The 15,431-nt window shown below is 39.0% G+C and overlaps 1 protein-coding gene and 1 non-coding gene across 7 annotated transcripts in view; one reads left to right on the top strand and one right to left on the bottom strand.

The window, feature by feature from the left end:
* The window catches only part of LOC101414844 (putative zinc finger protein 705B), a 192,845-nt gene that overhangs the window by 11,337 nt on the left and 166,077 nt on the right, over window positions 1–15,431 (top strand). The window lies entirely within an intron of this gene.
* LOC131276949 (U6 spliceosomal RNA) lies at window positions 11,390–11,496 on the bottom strand. The gene has a single exon (XR_009184165.1). It is a non-coding gene; the product is annotated as a U6 spliceosomal RNA (small nuclear RNA).

Raw genomic sequence — 15,431 nt, forward strand, 5'->3', positions numbered from 1 at the left:
CCATTGTATGTATGTTCCACATTTTGTTTATACATTCATCTGTTGATGGCAATTTGAGTTGATTCCACCCTTTGGCAGTAGCGAATAATGCTATGATGAACAGTGTTGTGCATACTTTGGTTTGTGTCCTTCTGTTCAATTCTTCTGTGTATATCCCCCACTATGGAATTGCTGTGTTACATGGCAAATCTGTAGCAGCTGGATCCTTCTGCATTACCACAGCAGTGGGTAAATGTTCCCATTCCTCCACATCCTCTCCAACACATTTATTTTAAAGATTGATTGATTGATTGATTGCCCCTCCTTGTAGATTGCTTGCTGTCTGCTCTCCTGTCTTCATTCACTATATGATCTTCCATGTTTGCTTGTCTCCCTATTTTGCATCACCTTGCTGCCTCCCCACCTTGCAGTTTGCTTCTCTCTGCTTCCTGTGTCCCTTGGCTCCATGTTCTTCTGTGGTTGCTTGTCTCCCTTTTGTTGAGTCACCTTGCTGTGCCAGCTCTCTGTGGCATGCAGGTTGTTGGCTCTCCATGGCATGTGGGCCGTTGGCTTACTGTGGTGCATGGGCCTTTGGCTCTCTGCTGTGCACAAGTGAGCTTGCCTTCACAAGGAGGCCCTGGAACAGGAACACAGGGCCTCCCATATGGCAGATGGGAGCCCAACCGGTTGGGTCACAGCCACTTCCCCTCCCCAAAGCTTTCAGTCTTTTGTTTTTTTTAATAGCTGCCAGTCTTATGGGAGTATGATGGTTTGTCATTCTAGTTTTGATTTGCATTTCCTGAAAAGCTAGTGATTTTGAGCATCTTTTCATGTGCTTTCTAGCTAATTATAATTCTTCTTTAGAGAAGCATCTGTTCAGATCTTTTGCCCATTTGTTGAATGGGTTGCTTGTCTTTTTAATTTTGAGATATAGGTGTTTTTTTATGTGCAGGATATTAGCCTTTTATCAGATAGATGGTTACCAAATGTTTCTCCCATTGGGTAGGCTGTCTTTTCACTTTCTTGACAAACTCCTTTGAGGTGTAAAATGCTTTAGCTTTGAGGAGGTCCCATTCACCTATTTGTTTTTTGGCATTTTGTTCTATGGGTGTGAAGTTCATGAAGCCGTTTCCTATTACAAGATACTGTGGATGTTTCCCTACATTGTTTTCCAAGATCTTTATTGTCTGGGCTCTTATATTTAGGTCTTTGATCCATCTTGAGCTGATTTTTGTATAAGGTGTGAGATGGTAATCCTCTTTCATTATTTTGCTTATAGATATCCAATTCTCCAAGCACCATTTGGTAAAGAGGCCATTCTCTCCAATTGAGTGGGCTTGGTGGCCTTGTCAAATATCAAGTGACTGTATTTATGAGAATTTATATCAGAACTCTCAATTTGGTTCCATTGTTCAGTATGTCTATCTTTGTGTCAATATCATGCCATTTTCAACACTGTTCCTTTGTAGTTTGTTTTGAAGGCAGGTAGTGTGAGTCCTTCAATTTCATTTTCCCATGTAATATGTCTTTGACTGTTTGAAGCCTCTTTCCTTTCCAAATAAATTTCATAGTTTGTTTTCCTAGTTCATTAAAAAATGCTGTGTTGATTTTTTTAATTGAAGTATGTCATTCATACATGAACACACATAAACAATAAGTGCATAGTAAAGATTGTGAACTTAAAAAATAAACACACATAACATTTCACAGGGGTCTCATACATCACCCCTCCACCAACTCTTTGCATTGGTGTGAAACATTTGTTACAAGCTATGCTAGAGCATTGTCAAAATATTACTACCAGTTATATTCATTATCTTACATTTGGTATATTTTTCCCCCAACCCGTCCTATTTTTTTTAATGTAGTTTTGTTATAGGTATTGGGAACCTGCAAAACAATCATACAGATGTATAGATTTCCCATAAAACTCTACCCCCTGGTGGAACATTTGTTACAGATTATGAGATAATATCATCAGGCTATTACCACCAATCATGGTCCATAGAATACATTTGACACATTTTTTCCACACACCTCCTTTCTCAACACAGTATACCTTGGCATTAATGCAAGAATGTTATAGTACTGCTGTTAACCATAGTCTATAGGTAACACCAATTGTAGTTTTCCTGTGTTTCTCTGTATTCCCATCACCCTGCAATAGTGATGTACATCTGTCCTAGCTAACAGAAGGACTCTCTTGCATTTGTACCCTTAACCACAATTCTCAACTGCCTCTGGGCTCACTGGGTTGTTCAGTCCCTAGATTATTCTTTAGCTTTCTTTGTATTGGTATTTACTTCCCCAGACTACCTTTTTCAGTTACAATCCCATTTATAAACCAGTTGTTACTCACTATAATGTGCTACTATCACCTCTATCCATCTCCACACTTTTACAGTCAAGTTCATTAAAACTTCTACATACATTAGACATCTATAGTTCTTCTCAACCCTACTCTTATCTCCTTATAATCTATACTCTAGGTTTTAATTCCATATGTTTATTATTTGTATTTAGTTTCATATTAATGAGACCATGCAATATTTGTCCTTTTGTGTCTGACTTACTTTGCTTAGTATAATGTCTTCAAGATTCATCCATGTTATCCCATATTTCCCAATCTCATTTCTTCTTATTGTAACATAGTGTTCCATCATACATGTATACCACAGTTCGTTGGTGGATGGATGCTTGGATTGTTTCCATCTTTTGGCATTTGTGAACAATGCCACTATGAACATTGCTGTGCAGGTGCCTATTCATGTCATAGTTTTTAGTTCTCCTGGATATATTCCTAGTAGAGGAAGTGCTGGATCATATGGCAGTTCTATATTTAGCTTCCTTAGGAACTGCCAAACTGTCTTCCATAGAGGCTGCACCATTTTACACTTCCACCAACAGTGATGAAGTGTTCCTGTTTCTCCACATCCTCTCCAGCACTTATTGTTGTCTGTTTTTTAAATAATGGCTATTCTATGTGGTGCTAGATGATATCTCATCATCGTTTTAATTTGTGTTTCCCTAATAGCTAGTGATATGGAACATTTTTTATGTGCTTTTTGGCCATTTGTATTTTCTCTTTGGAGAAATGTCTTTTTAAATCGTTTGGCCATTTTAAAATTGGATTGCTTGTCTTTTATTGTTGAGTTGTATGATCTCTTTATATAGAACTGAAATTAAATGCTTATTGGATTAATTGTTTCTAAATATTTTCTGCCATTAACTGGGCTGCCTTTTCACCTTCTTGATGAAGTCCTTTGAATCACAGAAATGTTTTAAGTTTGAGGAGGTCCCATTTATCCATGTTTTCTTTTATTGCTCCTGCTTTTTGGTGTAAGGTTTAAGAATCCACCACCTACCAACAGGTCTTGAAGATGTGTCCCTACATTTTCTTCTAAGAGCGTTATTGTACTTTTATATTTAGGTCTTTGATCCGTTTTGAGTTAATTTTTGTATAAGGTGTGAGGTAGGGGTCTTCTTTCTTTCTTTTGCCTACGGATATCCAGTTCTCCCAAGACCATTTATTGAATAAACTGTTCTGCTCCAACTGGGAGAGCTTGACAGACTTGTCAAAAATCACTTGGTTGAAGATTTGAGGGTCTGTTTCTGATTGATCATTTCAGTTCCATTTGTCTATGTGTCTATCTTTATGTCAATCTCATGCTGTTTTTACCACTGTAGCTATGTAATATGATTTAAAGTCTGGAAGTGAGAGTCCTCCAACTTCACTTTTCCTTTTTAAGATGTTTCTGGCTATTTGGAGCCTCTTACCCTTCCAGATAAATTTGCTGATTGTGTTTTTCATTTGCTTAAAAAATGCTGATGGAATTTTTATTGGGATTCCCTGCAATCTGTATATCAATTTGGATAAAATTGATATCTTAATGATATTTAGTCTTCCTATCCATTTGCATAGAATGTTTTTCCAATTATTTAGTTCTTTTTTTATTTCTTTTAGCAATGCATTACAGTTTTCTGAATACAAGTTGTTTGCATTCTTGGTTAACTTTATTACTAAATATTTTATTCTTTTAGTTGCCATTGTAAATGGAATTTTTTCCTGACTTCCTCCTCAGATTGTGCATTTAGAATTTTTTTTTTAGTTAATAGATCACAAGGGATGTTACGTTAAAAAACCTTAGAAAGAACATGAGGTTCCCATATAACCCACTCCCCTCTCCGCACATTATTTTTGTAAATTGTATATTTGAAGATATATACATCACAAAAATATGTTACACTAAAAAATATGAGGTTCCTGTATACCCCCCACCCCACTTCTCCCACACCAACAACGTCCCTCATCATTGCGGCACCCTCATCGCACTCAGTGACATTTTGGGGCACTGCTGCACTACACAGATAATAGTTTACCCTGTAGTTTGCACTCTCCCCCAGTACATTCAGTGGGTTATGGCAGGATATATAAAGGTCAGATGCTCTGACCCTGCGGTATCATTAAAGCAACTCAAAATCTGAAAATTGCCCCCACATCACATCTCTTCTACCCTCTTCCTGTCCTCAGCAACTACTGTGACCATGTTCTCCTCGATACTAAAATTTCTTCGATTTCTCATCACAGTAGTTTTATAGTAGAATATCAGTAAGTCCACTATAGTCCATATTTTATTCCTCCAATATGTGGACTCCAGGATGGTGATGTCCCCTCCACCTCTAGATCAAGAGGGGGCTTAGATTACACAGTTGATGTTTATAACTGTAACTACTATAAAAATACCCAACATACCTTGTAACATATTCATGTTCCCTATATACTTGCCCTGGAGAACTCCTCCCCACCCATGTGCCCCCCATGAATAACACCCCACACTGGAGTTCCTCCCCTGCCACAGTTGAACCTCTCTGTGATCCAAAACTTCTTCAACAATGAATCTTAATATATTGCCAAATTCAATTAATAGAAAATTGAAATACAGTGATGGGTTTAAAGTTTAGAAATAGAATACATAGTAATTTAGAAATACTAAAATAAAAATAAATTGATGTATTAATAAAATGAAAGATATTATAATGCTTTGTTTCTAACATTTTGCCTTTCATCACTGTAGTAGGTGTTGCCTTGTATGTACAGTGGCAAGACATTTTCATTTCTTCCTCAGTGTCCACATCCTTTTTTTTTTTCTAATTTTTTATTTTGTCTTCAAAAAAGTTTTAGATCACAGTAATTCACATACACAGTATTGGGGACTCCCAGATATCGAACATTAAACCCTTTTCCCCTTTCCCCAGCAATGATCTCTTTACATATTCATGTTATATTTGCTGCAGGTATGTACAATTTTGAAACATAGCTATCAAACATGGTTCCGTTTTGGTTTACATTATTGTTTCTATTTTAGACTGTACAAATTTCTAAGTTTTCAGTTTCCTTATGTTTTACACTATAGTTTACATTTTAGTTTAGAGGCTTTTATACACTTTAGATGTAAGTTGACATATCCATCATTGCATAATCTTGTGGATCACTTCCATTGCCCCCCAGTTCCCTTCTTCCGTCCATGCTATATCTCTCTCCCCCTCCCCTCAGGGCACACTGACACTCAGTCTTCACTACTTAAGGAACCAGATTTACAGATACTGCAGCAATGCTGAGGGCTTGACATATTCACCTGCCCTAACTAATTTGGAGCCAGCAGTCCTCTTGGGAGACACAATTCCTTCTCTTTGGGAACATCAGATCTCCCCAGGATGTGGGTACACCTTCACAATCATTGTATGGGTCTCCACCCAATGTTATAACACACTATGACAAAATGATCACTCACATACTCCCTAGTAGCTTGCCCCTATACCAGATGCCTTCCCCTTAAGCACCTGAAACACGTGATGCTTCGTTATTATATTTTCTAAAGAGTTTTCTCAACAGTAGACTTTCAACCATATACCTGACATTCCCCCATATTCAATGGTTCCCCCAGCCCTCTCCCCAATTCCTTGGGTATTCTGACCCATCCTCCCAAGCCTAACCCCCTTAATCCCACAAAGTCCCACCGAAAGGTATCCCTATGCCCCCATCTTATTCCTTCCATATAAAAATACTTAACCTCCAGCTTGTCATAGACTTCACCCATGTAAGCGTCAGGTCACAGCTTTCCTCACCCCCCAGATTCCTTTAAGCCTATCTTCCAGACTTGAGCTCTCTGAGACAGCACAGTTTGCTTGTTTCATATCAGAGAGGTCATGTAGTATTTGTCCTTCAATGTCTGGCTTGCTTCACTCAACATAAGGTCCTCAAGATTCATCCATGTTATCACATGTGTTTGTATCATATTCCTTCTTATAGCTCAGTAGTGTTCCATTGTATGTACATATGACATTTTATTTATCCATTCATCCATCGATGGGCATTTGAGTTGATTCCTTCTTTTGGCAATAGTGTATAATGCTGCTATGAACATTGGTGTGCATATATTGGTTTGTGTCCGTATTTTCAGATCTTCTGGTTATATACCCAGCAGTGGAATTGCTGGGTCATATGGCAAATCTATAGCTAACTTTTTGAGAAACCGCCAAACAGTCCTCCAGAATGGCTGAGTCCATTTGCATTCCCACCAGCAGTGGATGAATGCTCCTGTTCCTCCACATCCTCTACAGCACTTGTAGTCTTCTATTTTTTTTAATAGCTGCCAGTCTTATGGGAGTAAGATGGTATCTCATTATAGTTTTTTTTTTGAAGAGTTTTTTATTTATTTATCCCCCACCCCCCCATTGTGTGTTCTCTATGTCTATTTGCTGCATCTTGTTTTGTTGTCCGCTTCTGTTATTGTCAGCAGCACGGGAATCTGTGTCTCTTTTTGCTGTGTCATCTTGTTGCGTCAGCTCTCCGTGTGTGCGGTACATTCTTAGGCAGGCTGCACTTTCACGCTGGGTAGCTCTCCTTGCACGTTGGGGTCCCCTATGCGGGGGACTCCCCTGCGTGGCACGGCACTCCTCGCGTGCATCAGCACTGTGCATGGGCCGGCAGCATACGGGTCAAGGAGGCCCAGGGTTTGAACCGCTGACCTCCCATGTGGTAGACGGATGCCCTAACCACTGGGCCAAGTCCGTTTCCCTCATTATAGTTTTGATTTAAATTCCCCTAATAGCTAGAGATTTTGAGCATTTTTTTCATGTGCATTTTAGCCATTTGTATTTCTTCTTTGGAGAAGCATCTGTTCAGATCTTTTTCCCATTTTTTAAATCGTTGTCTTTTTATTTTTGAGATATAGGAGTTCTTTATATATGCAGGATATTAGTCTACTATCAGATATACGGTTACCAAATATTTTCTCCCATTGTGTAGGCTCTCTTTTCACTTTCATGACAAACTCCTTTGAGGTGCAAGAGGCTTTAATTTTGAGGAAGTCCCATTTATCTATTGGTTCTTTTGCTGCTTGTGCTTTTGGTGTGAAGTTCATGAAGCCATTTCCTATTACAAGGTCCTGTAGGTGCTTCCCTATGTTGTTTTCCTAGGTCTTTATGGTCTTTGTTCTTACATTTAGGTCTTTGATCCATCTTGAGTTGATATTTTTATGAGGTGTGAAATAGTAATCCTCTTTCCTTCTTTTGCATATTGATATCCAATTCTCTAGACACGATTTGTTGAAGGAGCCATTCTCTCCCAGTTAAGTGGGCTTGGTGGCCTTTTTGAGTATCAGATGACTATATATATGAGGATCTATATCAGAACTCTCTATTCAGTTCCATTGCTCAGTGTTTTTATCCTTGAGCCAATACCATGCCATTTTCACTACTGTAGCTTTGTAGTATGTTTTGAAGTCAGGTAGTGTGTTTCCTCTGGTTTCATTTTTCTTTTTCAATTTTTCAATGTGTCTTTGGTTATTAGGGACCTCTTTCCTTTCCAAATAAATTTCAGAGTTTATCTAGTTCCTTAAAGAATGCTGTGTTGATATTTATTGGGATTGCATTGAATCTCTAGATCAGTTTTGGTAGGTTAGGCATCTTAATAATATTTAGTCTTCCTATCCATGAACAGGGAATATTCTTCCATTTGTTTAGGTCTTCTTTGATTTCCTTGAACAGTTTTGTGTAGTTTTCTGTATTTACGTCTTTTACATCTTTTTTTTTTTTTAATATTTATTATTATTATTTTTTAATTACATTAAAAAATATATATGAGGTCCCATTCAACCCCACCGCCCCCGCCCCCCACTACCCCCACAGCAACACTCTCTCCCATCATCGTGATACATCCATTGTACCTGGTAAGTTCATCTCTGAGCATCACTGCACCCCATAGTCAATGGTCCACATCATAGCCCAGACTCTCTCACGTTCCATCCAGTGGGCCCTGGGGGGATCTACAGTGTCCCGTAATTGTCCGTGAAGCACTATCCAGGACAACTCCACTCCCGAAAACGCCTCCACATCTCATCTCTTCCTCGCGTTCCCCACACCCAGCAGCCCCCATGGCTACCGTTCCCACACCCATTCCACATTTTCTCTTTGGACATTGGATTGGTTGTGTCCATTGCACACCTATGTCAAGTGAGGGCTTAGATTCCACATGGGTACTGGATGCACTCTTCCCGCTTCTAGTTGTAGACACTCTAGGCTCCATGTTGTGGTGGTTGACCTTCTTCAACGCCATGTTAGCTGAGTGGAGTAAGTCCAATAAGTCAAAGTGTAGGAGCTGAAGTCTGTTGAGGCTCTGGGCCTGGGTGTCATATTATCAGTCCAGAGATTCAAATCCCCTACATATATCTTAAATTCAGCACCAACTACAATTCCAATAAAGTAGCATGCAAGTCTTGTGAAAAGAGATCCCCTCTGAGTCCATTTCCATCACGCAGAAACACCAGCTCCAAAGAAGGGCCATCTGTCATGGCAGTGAACCCCTTCTGCCATGACCATAGAACCCGTGGGTCTCTTTATCCCTCAAAAGAACCAATACCTGGGGTTGTATCTACCTTATCTGTCTCTTAGACTCTGTTCAGTTGTACATAGGGGTATTCCTTCTGACAACCTCCAGACTCTTTTTTAGAGACTCACAGCCTTATAATCTCATTTCTCCTTTCCATTTCCCCCTTACATTAGGTCAAACCGCTTCCCGAAGTCATCTTATTATATGTAGACAGGTATATTCTGCTGTTCCGCATTGAATCTTTAATTCAAGGTCATTTTCTAGTTGCTTCTTCAGCTGGTATGTGGTAGTGATCCCTCGGTGCCAGGGAGGCTCATCCCCGGGTGTCGTGTCCCACGCTGGGGGGAATGCATCACATCTACACGCTGAGTTTGGCTGTGAGAGTGGCCACATTTGAGTAACATGAAGGCTGTCAGGAGGAAACCCCCAGGCACAATGCTACTCTAGGCCTTGTTCTTATTGCAGGTGCATAGGCTCAAAAGTGTAGCCATTAGTATCAAGAGCCCACTGTTGGGCCCTCCTTCCTTCCTGGTTCTTGCCGTTGCACCTGGAGGATTGCCGCTGCTCTCCCGGGGCCCACAACAGTGACCCCCCGGCCAGGAGCCCAGTACCCCCCCAGTTGTTGTTTTTAATTGTTTCCACTATGAGTATATATAGACATTACCATATACCCTGGGCATATGCCCTGTATAACTCCCTTTCAACCATATATATCCTGTCAATAACATCCCATATCAGTATTCCTCCGCTGCCATTGTTGAACCACTCTGTGATCCAAAACTTCCCGTAAAGTGAATCCCAACATAATGTCAGCTTCAGAAGAGTCTTAGATCACCAAAATTCATATATACAATATACAGTACTTCCCCAGATCCACCATAAAACCTTTTCCCTTCCACAGCAATAATCTTTTAACTTATTCAGATCATATTTCCTGAAACTGATGTACAGATTCCAAAACTATAGTTTTCAAACAAGGTAACATTTGTGCTTACTATGTGGTCCATACTTTAGGTTGTACAGTTTTCTAAATTTTTTAGTTATCCTATGTTTTGTCTTATGGTTTTCATTATTAGTCTGTCGTCCCCTATATGTTTTTGGTGTAATATTAGCTGTTTTATATTCATCCTCGTGTACTCTCACATAACTCCTCTTTTGCCCCCTTATTTACCTTTGTTCTATCCATTGCACGTCCATTTTCCCCTCCCCATAGGGCCCACAACGCCTGCCAATCTAATGCCCTGGGAGCCGTCCTTTCTCACGAGAGATACAGTTCTCTCTATTCGACGGCATTAGTCTTCCCCAGGATATGGGTCCACCCCACCCAATGGGAGAACCCACCTTGGCAAAATGAGCCTTCAGCTATTCCCTCCGGAGTCCGTCCCGCATCAGACCATACCCCCTGGGCGTCCTAACCAGGTGACCCTCCTACTTATACTTTGATACGTTTTACTCAGCATTTAGTTCTCAATGAACTTCTGGCACTCTCCCATGTTTGTATGTTGCCCCTCCCTCCCACCTATTTCTTGGACCATATTACCCCTCTTCCCATCCCCAGCCCCCCTCAAACCCAGAAAACCCCACCCGAAGGTAACCCCTTGCCCCCATTTTGTCCCTTCTTTGTGCTCATACTTACCCCCAGCTCATCACAGATTCCACCCCTACAGACATTAACTCACATCCTTCCTCCACCCCCCGATTTCCAGTAAGCCACTTTTCCAGACTCTAGCTCTCTGAGGCAGTTAACTTATTTCATATCATTGAGGTCATATAGTATTTGTCCTTCAATGCCTGGGTTGCTTCACTTAACATAAGATTCTCAAGGTTCATCCATGTTATCACGTGCGATTGTAGTGTATTGGTTCTTACAGCTGAGTAGTATTCCATTGTGTGTATATACCACATTTTATTGATCCACTCATCTGTTGATGGACTTTTGGATTGATTCCAACTTTTGGCGATGGTAAACAATGCTGCTATGAACATTGGTGTACATATATCGGTTTGTGTCCTTGTTTTCAGATCTGATGGGTATATACCCAGCAGTGGTATTGCTGGGTCATATGGCAAATCTATGGATAATTTTTTGAGAAACTGCCAAACTGTCCTCCAGAATGGTTGGATCCTTCTGCATTCCCACCAGCAATGGATGAGTGTTCCCCTTTCTTCACATCCTCTCCAGCATTTGTATTCTACTGTTTTTTTCATGGCTGCCAATCTTATGGGAGTAAGATGGTATCTCATTGTAGTTTTGATTTGCATTTCCCTGATAGCTAGGGATTTGGAGCATTTTTTCATGTGCTTTTTAGCCATTTGTATTTCTTCTTTGGAGAAATGTCTGTTTAAATCTTTTTCCCATTTTTTAAATGGGTTGTTTATCTTTTTGTTTTCGAGATATATGAGTTCTTTATATATGCAAGTTATAAGTCTCTTATCAGATATATGGTTGCCAAATATTTTCTCCCATTGTGTGGGTTCCCTTTTTACTTTCTTGACAAACTCCTTTGAGGTGCAGAAGGCAAAAATATGGAACGCTTCACGAATTTGCGTGTCATCCTTGCGCAGGGGCCATGCTAATCTTCTCTGTATCGTTCCAATTTTAGTATATGTGCTGCCGAAGCGAGCACCGTCTTTTACATCTTTGGTTAAATTTATTCCTAGGTATTTGATTTTTTTATTTGCTATTGTAAATGGTATTTCTTTCTTGATTTCCTCCTCAGATTGCTGATCATTGGTGTACAGAATGCTACTGATTTTTGTACATTGATCGTTTATCCTGTGACTTTACTGAACTCATGTATAAGTCCTTAGAAGCTTATCTGGAGACTTCTCAGGGTATTCTATGTATATTATCATGTCATCTGCAAATAGAGAAATTTTAACTGCTTTCTTCCCAGTTTGGATGACTTTTATATCTGGTTCTTGCCTCAGTGCTTGAGCAAGTACTTCTAAAACAGTGTTAAAATAGAAGAGGTGATAGTGGGCATCCTTGTCTTGTTCCTGATCTTAGAGGAAAGATTTTAGGATTTCACCTTTGTAAATGATGTTGGCTGTGGGTTTTTCGCATATACCCTTTATCATAATCAGAAAGTTTCCTTCTATTCCAATCTTTTGCAGTGTTTTTATCAAGAAAGGGTGTTGTATTTTGTCATTCTGCATCTGTAGATAGGATCATGTGATTTTTTCCCCTTCATTTTGTTTATATGGTGTTTTATATTAATTGGTGTTCTTATATTGAGCCATTCTTGCATACCAGGAATGAAGCCTACTTGGTCATGGTGTATAATTTGTTTAATGTATTTTTGAATACGATTAGCAAGTATTTTGTTGAGGATGTTCACTTCTAGGTTCATTAGAGAGACTGGTTTTCAATTTTCCTCTCTTGTGGTTTCCCTTTGTTTGGCTTTGGTATTAGGGTAATGTTGGCGTTACAAAATGAATTAGGCAATGTTCCTTCGATTTCAGTTTTTTGAAGAGTTTAAGCAAAATTGGTGTTACTTCTTTCTGGAATGTTTTGTAGACTGCACCTGTGAAGCCATCTGCCCCAGGGCTCTTCTTAGTTGGGAAGTTTTTAATAACTGATTCTCTTTACTTGTGATTGGTTTGTTGAGACCATCAGTTTCTTCTTTTGTCAGTGTACACTGCTTATGTGTTTCTAGGAATTTGTCCATTTCCACTAAATTGTCTTTCTTATTGGAATACAGTCTTTTGACGTATCCTCTTATGATAGTCTTTATTTCAGTAGGGGTCAGTGGTAATATCACCCTTCTCATTTCTTATTTTGTGTATTTTCATCTTCTGTCTTTCTTTCTTCGTTAGTCTAGCTAAGGGTTTGTCATTTTTGATTGATCTCCAAGAACCAGCTCTCTTGTTTTGTTTATTTTTTCGAGTGTTTTCCTATTTTCTATTTCATTTAGTTCTTCTCTGATCTTTGTTATTTCTTTCTTCTTTCTTTGTGGTTAGTTAGTTTTTTTTACTAATTCCTCCAATCGTTCAGTTCGTTCTTCAATTTTAGCTCTTTTTTGATGTATGAGTTTATGGCTACGAATTTCCTTCTCAGTACAGCTCTTGCTGCATCCCATAAGTTTTGATATGTTGTGTTATCATTTTCATTAGTTTCAAGATAGTTATTGATTTCTGTTGAGGTTTCCTCCTTGACCCACTGTTTTTCTAAGATTTTGTTGTTTAACTTCCATATCTTGGTGCCAAATCTGGGTCTCTGGTCCTTGCAGATTTCCAGCTTTGCTCCACTGTGGTCAGAGAAATTATGTATGATTTCAGTCTTTCTGAATTCATTGAGGCTTTCTTTGTGGCCTAGCATGTGGTCTATCTTGGAGAATGATCCATGTGCACTTGAGAAAAATGTATATCCTGCTGTATTTGGTTGTAATGTTCTGTATATGTCTGTTAGGTCCAGCTCCTCTAATATATTGTTCAAAGTCTTTGTTTCCTTATTGCTTCTCTTTTGAGATGTTCTGTCTAATGGTGATAGTGGTGTGTTAAAGTCCCTCACTGTAATTGTAGAGGTATCTATTCCTTCACTTAGTTTCTCCAGTGTTTGCCTCACGTATATGGAGGCACCCTTGTTAGGGGTGCAAATGTTTATGATTGTTCTTTTTTCTTGAATGATTATCCCTTTCCCTAATATGTAGTGTCCATCTTTGTCTGTCACAATTGTTTGCATTTAAAGTCTATTTTGTCTGATATTAATATAGCTACTACTGCCGTTTTCTTGTTATTGTTTGCCTGTAAGTTTTTTTTCCCGCCATTCACTTTCAATCTCCTTGAATCCCTGGATCTAAGATGAGTTTCTCTTAGACGACTTATAGATGGGTCATATTTCCTGATCTAATCTTCCAATCTGTGTCTCTTAACAGGTGAGTTTAATCCACTGATATTTAGTGTTATTATTTTCAAGGAATTACTTTTATTAGGAATATTTTCTTTGGATTTGTGTTTGTCTTATGTTGTTTGACTTTTTTTCTCTTTTTGTAGTTTTGATTGTACTTACACTGTCCTCCAATTCTGTCTCTCCTGTTTTTTTCTTTCCTCCTGCACAACTCCCTTTAGTATTTCTTGAAGGGCAGGTTTCTTGTTGGCATACCCTCTTAGTTTCTGTTTATCCGTGAATATTTTGAACTCTCCATCATTTTTGAATGCTAGCTTTGCTGGATAGGGTATTCTTGGTTGGAAATTCTTTTCTTTTAGTACCTTGATTGTGTCATACCACTGTCTTCTTGCCTCCATGGTTTCAGATGAGAGACAAGCACTTAATCTTATGGAGCCTCCCTTCCTTCTGATGGTTCTCTTTTCTCCTGCTGCTTTTAGTATTTTCTCTTTGTCTTGAACATTGGATAATTTGACAAGTATATATATGTCTTGGGGTAGGCCTGTTGGGAGTTATGCTGTTCGGGGTGCATTGTGCTTCCTGGACATGTACATGCGTCTCCCTCAATAGATGTGGGATGTTTTCAGCCCTGATTTCCTCCAACACACCTTCTGTCCCCTTTCTCTTCTCTTCTCCTTCTGGGATGCCTACAATGTGATATTTGTGCATTTTGCATTGTCAGTCAGGTCCCTAAGTCCCTGCTGGATTTTTTCTATCTTTTTATTGATTAATTCTCCTATCTGATTTCAGATGTACTGTCTTCCACATCACTAGTTCTTTCCTCTGCCTCTTGAAATCTGCTGTTATTTGCTTAGAGTGTATTTTTGATTTCTTGGATTGTGCTATGGATCCCCATCATCTCTATGATCTTTTTGTTCGTGGTCACAGTTTCTTCTTTACGCTCTCCAAGTGTTTTCTTAATATGCTTAATCTTGTCCCTCACTTTATTGAATCGGTCCATGATACATGTTTTGAGAACTTTAATTGTTCAATGTTCCACTTCTCTTCCTGGTTTTTAGTTTGGTCACTGGACTGGGCCATGTTTTCCTGATTATTCGTATGGTCTGTAGTTTTTTGTTATCTGGTCATCATTTTATCTTGTTTTTTATTCTGTTGATTATCTTCTTATTCTGGTCTTGTGGTTTAATTATTTGTTGTTCTTTTTGGGTCTTAAGACTCTTCTTTGTTACTTTTTTCTTCTTATTCTATTTCCTTGTTGTTGACTAGGTTCCTTGAAGGAAAATATTAGGTCCATAGACAGGAAAAGGGGTAAGAAAAGAAAAATAACATAGCAGTATTGGTAGTGAATGTTTGCAGAAGAACCATGTGAGATCTAGGAGAATGGATATAGAACTCATGGAAGCTGTGTATAGTTACAACTGTAAAAAAGTGGAGTACCTATAATATATTAAACTGAATATTGGGATGAATGTACAATGAATTTAAAGGTCAGTGTGGTCAGGATAGAGGGAAAAAGAAAAGGGAGGACAATAATATAAAGAGTGAATAAATGATAGAGAACAGATTCGAGGTATTAGAGATAAAAAGTCAGGAATATTGGGGGCTAAACAGAGAGAGGTGGGATTTAAGAGAAGCAGGAAGTGGTGGAGGAGAGAATGATGTAAAGGAAAGGGGATTGCTTTGGTACCCAAAATCAGTATGCAGAGAAAAGAG

This window comes from Dasypus novemcinctus, chromosome 30 (assembly GCF_030445035.2).
Source record: "Dasypus novemcinctus isolate mDasNov1 chromosome 30, mDasNov1.1.hap2, whole genome shotgun sequence".
NCBI classification, from domain to species: Eukaryota; Metazoa; Chordata; class Mammalia; order Cingulata; family Dasypodidae; genus Dasypus; species Dasypus novemcinctus.